Source organism: Lathyrus oleraceus, chromosome 3, assembly GCF_024323335.1.
Source record: "Lathyrus oleraceus cultivar Zhongwan6 chromosome 3, CAAS_Psat_ZW6_1.0, whole genome shotgun sequence".
In the NCBI taxonomy this organism is placed as follows: domain Eukaryota; kingdom Viridiplantae; phylum Streptophyta; class Magnoliopsida; order Fabales; family Fabaceae; genus Lathyrus; species Lathyrus oleraceus.
The window spans coordinates 241,557,820-241,567,430 of NC_066581.1; positions in this window are offsets into that span (position 1 = coordinate 241,557,820).

The following is a 9,611-nucleotide window of genomic DNA, read 5'->3' on the forward strand; positions in this document are numbered from 1 at the left end:
GGGATGACCTCCACCGAACTCGATCTGCTTGGGGACTTCGCTAGGGAAAACTTTCAACGCACACCCCTGTCGGGGGAACAACAACCTTTAGACCTGATGGGGAAATAACAATCTCAACCCTGCTAGGGAAAAACGGCATATTTGACACGGAACACCTGTCGACTTTGAAGAGTCTTCTTGATTAACCCTCTAGGATCGTCGCAATTCTTTCTCCGTCTTTACACCATTCTTCAACTCCTCGTCCCTGATTGGACTTCAAAGGAATCTTTTGTCCAAAATGAACGCTTCATACCACAACCTGCAAGTGAGTGAAAATAAACCAACAGCACCTGCAAAAGAGATCGTTAGATAAAACGTGCCCCAGGCGTGCCAAAATTTCAACACCCAGGTCATTCAACCTTCCGAATAAGATTTCAAGTTTTCAATCCTATAAACATGCATTGGAAGGGACCCCTACGTCTCAAAATGCAAAGATTCTTTATCAAAATAAACGGATGTTTTTGGAATCAAAGCGGTAATGAAAACAAAAACAAAATTATTTGACTGAATATGCATTTTATTTATTGAAAAAAAGTGGCTCGTAACTGAGCAATACACAGGAAACAATCTCTGAAAAGAGGTAATTGCGCACAAAAGGAAAATCTATCCTAATGGCAATGTGAAACCGTGATCTCATCAAGTTCCAACCCGGTTACAACCCATATGTCCTCAAGACTCTCCGCGCTTTCTGCCTTCCGAAACAAGACGCTTCCGACCGATCTCCGCCGGGGATTATCCTCTTGTCTTAACCAAAGTACAAACAATCATGCTAGACGCAGTTATTCGTTTCACTCCCTCTTTTGCCTGGACCGCCCTTTCGGGTTTTCAGTCCACCGGGATACCCTTTTTTGCCCAAGTCGCCCTTGTGAGGTTTTCGACTTGCCGGGTGTACGGTTTTTTCTCTTTTTATCCCTAATTTTTGCCCGAACCTTTTTTTATTTTTTATTTTTTTTTGTTCGCTGGGATGCCCATTTTTGCCTGGACTATTTTATTCTTTCCGTCCAACGGGTCTTTTATACGAAGTATTTTTTAACTGTGTCCGCATTCACAGGGGATGGAAAATCCTCACCATCCATGGTTGTCAACAACAAGGCTCCGCCAGAGAAAACCTTCTTGACCACGAACGGATCTTCATAATTGGGTGTCCACTTGCCCCGACGATCGTTCTGAGGAGGAAGGATCCTTTTCAACACCATATCTCCCACATGGTACACACGAGGTCTCACCTTTCGGTCAAAAGCACGCTTCATTCGCTGCTGGTACAACTGCCCATGACAAATGGCCGCCAGCCTCTTTTCCTCAATCAAGCTCAACTCTTCATACTGAGTCCTTATCCACTCAGCCTCTTCCAATTTCACATCCATCAGGACTCTCAATGACGGAATCTGGACCTCAACCGGTAGCACGGCTTCCATCCCATACACAAGCGAGAAAGGTGTTGCCCCAGTAGATGTACGCACCGAGGTTCGATACCCATGCAATGCAAACAGCAACATCTCGTGCCAATCCTTATAGGTCACGACCATTTTCTGCACAATCTTCTTAATATTCTTATTAGCCGCCTCAACCGCCCCATTCATCTTCGGACGATAAGAAGAAGAATTGTGATGCTCGATCTTGAACTCCCGACACAGTTCTGCCATCATCTTATTGTTGAGATTAGAACCATTATCCGTGATGATTCTTTCGGGAACCCCATATCTGCAAATAATGTCTCTTTTCAGGAACCTGGCTACGACCTGTTTTGTCACGTTTGCATAAGATGCTGCTTCCACCCACTTGGTGAAGTAATCAATAGCCACTAATATGAATCGGTGCCCATTCGAAGTCGTAGGCTCAATCTTTCCGATCATATCAATGCCCCACATAGCAAACGGCCACGGAGATGACATCAAACTCAACGGGCTTGGAGGCACGTGCACCTTGTCAGCATAAATCTGGCATTTATGACATTTCCGCACGAAGTTGAAACACTGAGCCTCCATTGTCATCCAATAATACCCAGCCCTTAACAACTTTTTCACCATCGCATTCCCGCTGGCGTGGGTACCAAACGACCCCTCGTGCACCTATTTCATCAATTGGCTTGCTTCTTTGTCATCGACACATCTGAGCAAAACCCAATCAAAATTCCTCTTGTACAAAACCCCATCTTTGTTCAGATAAAACACCATGGCCAACCTCCTCAGAGTCTTTTGGTCCTTCTTAGACGCTCCCTCAGGATACTCTTGGGTTTCCAGATAACGCTTGATGTCATAATACCACAGCTTTTCATCATCAGGCATTGTTTCGACAGCAAACACATAAGCCGGTCTATCTAGTCGTCCCACCTCAACACTAGGGAATTGATTCCACCACTGCACTTTAATCAAGGCGGCCAGAGTAGCCAAAGCATCTGCTAAAGGACTTTCTTCCCTCGGCACATGGTGTAATTCCACCTTGGTGAAGAACGTCAACAACCTCCTCGTATAATCCCGGTATGGAATTAAGTGAGATTGATGCGTAAGCCACTTCCCGTTAACCTGGTTCACAACCAAAGCTGAATCTCCATAGATAACAAGGTTTTTGATCCTCAAATCAATCGCCTCTTCGACACCCAAGATACAAACTTCGTATTCAGCCACATTGTTGGTGCATTCAAATGTTAGCCAGGCAGCAAAAGGAATGTGGGATCCCTTCGGCGTAACCAAAACAGCACCAACTCCACTACCATTCACGTTAACGGCCCCATCAAACATCAGAATCCATTCGGATTCAGGGTCAGGCCCCTCCTCCGGGATCGGTTCCTCACAATCTTTCGACTTGAGAAACATGACGTCCTCATCAGGGAACTCAAACTTCATCGGTTGATAATCCTCAATGAGTTGTTGGGCGAGGTAATCAGACAATACACTTCCCTTTATTGCTTTTTGAGAAGTGTATTGGATATCGTATTCAGTCAAAATCATTTGCCATCTCGCAACCCGTCCGGTCAATGCTGGCTTCTCAAATATATACTTGATCGGATCCATTTTGGAAATCAACAAAGTGGTATGAACCAGCATATACTGTCTCAGTCGGCGAGAAGCCCATGCCAAAGCACAACAAGTTTTCTCGAGCAGTGAATATCTTGTTTCACAGTCGGTAAACTTTTTGCTAAGGTAGTAAATTGCATGCTCTTTTCGACCAGACTCGTCATGCTGCCCCAGTACACACCCCATAGACCCCTCAAGGACTGTCAAGTACAAGATTAACGGTCGTCCCTCCACAAGAGGCATCAGAATCGGAGGCTCCTGCAAATATTCTTTTATCTTTTCAAATGCCGCTTGGCAATCATCATTCCACCTGACCGTTTGATCTTTTCTCAACAACTTGAATATGGGTTCACACGTGGCTGTTAGATGAGATATGAACCGTGAAATGTAGTTTAATCTACCTAAGAAACCACAAACCTCCTTTTCTGTTCTCGGTTCAGGCATTTCTTGTATCGCTTTTACTTTGGCAGCTGTCATACCCCAAAATTTGCCCGTTAATCTTGCAAGACATTTTTCAAGACACTGGTCTTACAGGAACAAAGACCCAGCACACAGGTGGCCTAAATCCAAAAAATGGCTTAAAATGGCTTGCTCGCTAGGCGAGAAAAATCCTTCGCCTAGCGAACCCTTCGCTACACCACTCGCCTAGCGAAGCTTGCGAATACCAGAAATTTTGGGCTTCATTCTGAGCCCATTAGGTCACACAAAAAGCACTATAAATACCAGAACTTCAGTCAGAAAGAAAAAAGAAAAAAGGGGACGGAGAGAAGGAATAGCAAACCCTGGAGGCTAACCCAGAGAATTCAGAGCAACTCTAAAGGAAACCCTGAAGGAGACGCATCTGCACAAAGGTTACCTCCGCCCAACTCAATCCGGCGCCAACCCTAAGAGTGACTTGCCAATTCAAGGTTGCAATTCAATTGCAAACAGGTTTACATTACTATTCCCGCTTTATGTTCTTAATTTACATGTGGCATTATGATTGAATTTATAAAAACATCTTAAGTTTTGCATGTGAATTTAAGTATGTATGGATATCTTGAACGTTTAACCATGTAATTTCTGTAATGGATGCCATAGGGTTTGGAGCTCGCTGAAATCGTACTGTTCTTAAATTCAAAACCCGCAGTCGTTCGCTAGCACATCGCTAAGCAAACCTGTAGCGAGTGTTCGCTAAGTCCTCGTTAGGCGAGGCAGCAGCGAACGTGACAGTCGCTGATTCTTTCTGTTCTGATCTTTGCTCATCTGACATGTTTTATTATCACCATGCATTGTTTATCTGACACTATTACTGTTGTGATTCCTTTTGTTTGGTGCAATTCTCGATTGTACCCTGATTTGGTATTCTGACCTGTTTGCTGAATTTTGTAAGGGTTCACATACTCCCGGAAAAGGTAGCTTGCTAGGTATTCCACTTTATTTGTGGGATACCCTTGTGGAGATTCATCCTAATTACTTAATTGATTTTAATGTGGAGATTCATCCTAATTACCTAATTGATTATAAAATATTGCCTTTGAATATGTGATCTTGGACCTCTCTTTGTTGCCTTACGGTATTACGGTATTACGGTATTATGGTCATGTCCCGCGAATGTGGGGATACACTTAGCAAAGACCCTTTGATTAAATCGTCATGCCCCTATAAAATAAATCATCGTCCCTCGGATGTTGCCTGCGAATATATGATTTTGTCCCTCGGTGACCCGTCGTTGTAGCCTACGGTTAAATGATGATTGTCCCTTCGAATGCTAAGGTATCCTTACAAATGTTGCCTTCAATGACCAATCGATGACCCTACGATGACCCTTTACATCCAAAGGATGGAACTACTTACTTCTCAGTAGTAAGGACAGTTTTACCCTCATAAGGATAGGAAATGCCCATAAAGACCTTGGGTAGGTATAACTCCTAAATGCTTGCTCACAGCTTAAACTACTTTTCACACCTCACACTTTTCAAAACCTCTATTAGAAAATCACCACTTGGCATACATTCGTACTAGAATCATTGCCAAGTTATATTTTTCTAAACAACTTTCAAAATTAAACGAGATAAATACTTTGTATACATTCGTACAAGAATCATTACAAAGTTAAACTCTCTTTTCAAAACATTTTCTAAACAGCTCTCACACACTTTTTCAGACAAGAAAAACATAAGTGATCAAGCAATTAAGAGCCCATGGATAACCATGGATACAGAGGGTGCTAACACCTTCCCTTTGTATAATGTACCTCTCGAACCCAAAATCTAATCAAGGTCTTTCCTGTTCTTTTCCGCCTTTCCTTATTGGATAAAAGAAAAGTCGGTGGCGACTCTTGCTATCCGCGACATTTGCTTTCCAAAGCAAAAACACACAAAGTCAGTTCACCGTATGACAGAACTGGCGACTCTGCTGGGGAATCTTAAAAAGAGAGGTTACCTTAAAAAAAAAAAAGATCACTTATTTGATTTGCCTGATTGCTTGGGTATTTTATGCTTGAGTGAAAGATCCTACACCCGGATCTAGTGTACCTTAGGTAAGTAGCAAGAGATCATCGCGACTATCCGGCGTATACTGGAATGGTTAAAATGATGGCTACGGTTAATGTGACACTTTGGATGTCCTGATGTTCCTCATGTTTACTTGAGGAGAAATTTGGCGTCTGCGTGGTGTCATCAAAGCATTAACCATACCTTTAGAACCCTAATTGACTCATCCTGGCCATTAGAAAGTAGTGAGATAACTGGCTTCGGTTCCGACTGGGGTTGGTTGAGACTCGATACTACACTCTTTGAGATTGGACTTTAGGGAAGCTTTGGTCAACCACTGGGTGTTGCACTGAAGTGGACTTAAGGGAAGGTCAATGATTTGAGATCCTTCTAGAACCCGGTTACTATTCTAGGACAGGTGGAACCAACCAAACTTTAGTGGGGAGGGTACTTACCTATGAAACTCATGCAAGCCTTAAAACCTAGGAATGATTGTTGTGCGACTTGCTTGTGCTTGTTATTTACTTAACATCATAACATCATAACATCATAACATCATGGCATTGTACTAACCATTTCAAGGACTTAGGGATTTAACTTTGCTCTGTAACAGGCTATGGCTTCCAGGAAAACCATCCGGATCAATCTTGTAGCGATCTCTCCTCAACTCAAGAGTTTAGTGTCAGAACTTCCTGATCAGGCTCAGTTCATCAAGAAACATGGTTCTATCCTCAATTTGGTTACCACTGGTTTCAAAGAAGATATGATGAGAGTTCTATTCCAGTTTTTCGATCCTAAACATCATTGCTTCACCTTCCCGGATTATCGGTTGGTGCCCACGTTAGAAGAATTCTCCAGGCTGCTTGGGATACCTATCCTTGATCAAACACCTTTCAGTGGTTTAGAAAAGATTCCGAAGTCTGAAGAAGTTGTCGCGGCTTTACACATGACAAAGTCCGATATTGAAACTAATTGGGTAACAAGAAGTGGAGTTAAGGGTTTACTTGCCAAATTTCTGATAAATAAGGCCCGAGAATTCTTAAAAGTTATGGATGTCCATGCTTTCGAAGATGTCCTAGCATTACTAATCTATGGTTTGGTGTTATTTCCTAATCCAGACCAATTCATAGACATGAATGCTATTAAGATATTTCTCACTCATAACCCTGTACCTACCTTGCTTGGAGACATTTTGCATTCCCTTCACACCCGTACTATGAAGAGACAAGGGACTCTCATGTGCTGCATACCTTTATTGTCTAGGTGGTTTATTTCGCACCTTCCTCAATCAGTCTTGAAGAATGAGCAAAATCTGAAATGGTCTCAAAGGATAATGTCGCTCTCCCATTCAGACATCCGTTGGTGTCCTCATCTCAAAGAAGATGTTATCCTCATTGACCGTTGTGGAGAATTCCCTAACGTACCGCTCCTGGGGATGAGGGGAGGTATTACTTATAACCCAGCTTTAGCCCTACGTCAGTTTGGTTATGCTCGAAGAGATGGTCCACATGAAATAATCATTCAAGGCACTGTGTTTGACTATGACAACGATTCTCAAGGTCTCCGTCAAAGGTTTGTACGAGCTTGGGGCATGGTGAAAAGAAGCACTTTAGGACAGAAAAACTCTATTCCTATGGAGCCTTATCTCAGATGGGTACGCGCAAGAGCTCGTGAACTTGTCATGCCATATCTGGCAGTCGGACCGCTGATGGTTGAACCAGGAGTTGAAGGAGGTACTCCTCAGATCATTCCTTATCCAGATATGCCTACCAATGTTGAAGAACTGAAGAGATCCTGGATCCAGTTGAGAGAGGAAAGGGATACTTTTGAGACTCAGTTCGTTGCAGAAAGGAAGAAAGTATTAGAGCTCACCAGCCAGCTTAATGAGGAACGAAGACTCAATGCATATCTTCGCCCAAAAAGAAGTCGTCCCTGGGAGACTTGAGCTTTCAATGTATTTTTATTATTTCATTTTTGTAATGAACAGTGATTAAAGAAATTAGTAATAAAAGTTTCCCTCTTTTTGGTAGTTTACGCAAAGTTAAATTCCAAAAGTCCTTGAAAACATTTCATACATTGCATAGCATAACATAACATTGCATAACAGGTCAATATTCTTACGGTCTTCCTTCTAAACAGAAAAATGGCTCTCGAACAAACTGTCAAAGATCTCCAGGCTCAAAATGCTCAATTCCAGGAGATGATCTTGAGCTTATCCAAGGGGCAGGAGGAACTGAAGGCTCTCTTGCTCGAGCAGAAGAAAGACAAGAAACCTGTGAGTTACATTAACCCGGGAAGAAGGCTTAAAGGACAGGCTGCAGGAGTCAAGATTAGAATTCCGAAGGATCAAGAAGAGGGGACAGATTCAGAAGATGAGAATGCTGATCCTTTCAGCCAGGAGGACGACGATGAAGATTATGAAAATGAACAATACTCTCCAAAAGATGATAAGTATAAGTTGCTGGAAGAACGCATGCTAGCTATGGAGGGTCAGAAGGTGCCCGGTCTGGATTTCGAAGGCTTAGGACTGGTCTCTGATGTGGTCATTCCCCGCAAATTCAAGGTCCCCGCTTTCACTAAATATGATGGTGCGTCTTGTCCTCAGATGCATCTGAGAGCTTATGTGAGAAAGATTTAGCCGTATACCACTGACAGGAAGCTATGGATCCATTTCTTCCAAGAAAGTCTGTCTGGCACACAGTTAGAGTGGTATTATCAGCTCGAGAGCTCTAACATCCGCACCTGGACTGATTTAGCGACAGCTTTCTACAAGCACTACCAGTATAATTCTGAATTGGCGCCTACTCGGCTACAATTGCAGAGTATGGCTATGGGATCTAAAGAAAGCTTCAAAGAATATGCTCAAAAATGGAGAGATTTGGCTGGCAGAGTCAAACCCCCTATGACTGATCGAGAATTAGTGGACATGTTCATGGGTACACTGACTGGCCCATTCTACAGCCATCTATTGGGAAGTTCCTCATCGGGTTTCACTGAACTTATATTAACAGGTGAACGTGTTGAAAGCGGCATTCGAAGTGGAAAGATACAGGTGGCTACCTCTGCAAGCACCAAAAAGTCCTACCAGGGGAGGAACGAGTCAAATGCTGTGTACGGTCAAAGGGGTCATAACAAGAAAAATCGTGACCATGTTGTTGGAGCAGTGACGATTGCAGCACCGCCATCTCAAAACTTCCAGCACAGACAAGACAGGCCAAGAAGGCAGTTTACCAAGATCAATATGACTTTAGCACAAGCACTGCAGGGTATGCTAAAAGCAAAATTGATTACCCTCAGAGATCCTCCTGCAAATCCCAACACTACTTATCCTCGTTATAATCCCAATGCCAGGTGTGCATATCACTCCGATAGCCCCGGGCATGATACAAACGATTGTTGGTTGTTGAAGAATAAGATTCAGGATATGATCGACGCTGGGGAAATTGAATTTGATCCTCCGGAGACTCCTAATGTCATCACTGCTCCTATGCCTAATCATGACAAGACTGTTAATGCTATGGATAACAATTCTCACATTACTAATGTAGCTGACTTAGCATCTCCTCTCCTGATCATCAAGAAGAATTTAGTGCAAGCTGGTTTATTTCCAGGTTGTGCTGAAAATTGCGATCTCTGTATACTCCGACCCAATGATTGCTTGAAGTTGAGGAAGGGTATTCAACGGCTGATGGATGATCGTACAATTCTCTTTGAAAAGATTCCTAAGGTGGAAAACTCTATTGAGGAAATATCTGTGATTGCTAGGTCCAAAGTTCCGGTGAAGATTACCGCTACTAGAGTGCCTGTGAAGATTACTGTCGAGCCCAAGGTAGCTCCCCTAATTATTACTGCACCTGGCCCGGTACCGTATTCCTCAAGCAAAGCTATTCCGTGGAATTATGGAGGTGATGTTTACATCCATGGCGTAAAGCAAGTTGATAATTCTGCTAATCCTAATGACATTGTTGGGACTAGTAAAATTACTCGAAGTGGGAGGATCTTCTCTCCAAAAATCTCACCTCCCGCCCTTGAAACTCGAGGAAAGGAACTAGTCAACCCTTCTCAGTCAAGGACACCAGTCGAA